Here is a 307-nt window from a genome sequence, read left to right as displayed (position 1 = left end):
GTACCCACAGAGAGCTGAAGGATGTACACAGAAAGTACCCACAGAGAACTGAAGGATGTACACAGAAAGTACCCACAGAGAGCTGAAGGTTGTACACAGAAAGTACCCACAGAGAGCTGAAGGTTATACACAGAAAGTACCCACAGAGAGCTGAAGGTTGTACACAGAAAGTACCCACAGAGAACTGAAGGTTGTACACAGAAAGTACCCACAGAGAGCTGAAGGATGTACACAGAAAGTAAACACAGAGATCTGAAGGATGTACACAGAAAGTACCCACAGAGAACTGAAGGTTGTACACAGAAAG

The sequence above is a fragment of the Grammomys surdaster genome, unplaced genomic scaffold (assembly GCF_004785775.1).
Source record: "Grammomys surdaster isolate TR1022 unplaced genomic scaffold, NIH_TR_1.0 122147, whole genome shotgun sequence".
Lineage (NCBI taxonomy): Eukaryota > Metazoa > Chordata > Mammalia > Rodentia > Muridae > Grammomys > Grammomys surdaster.
The sequence above is the reverse complement of the archived record's forward strand: the minus strand, read 5'-3'. Positions refer to the sequence as shown.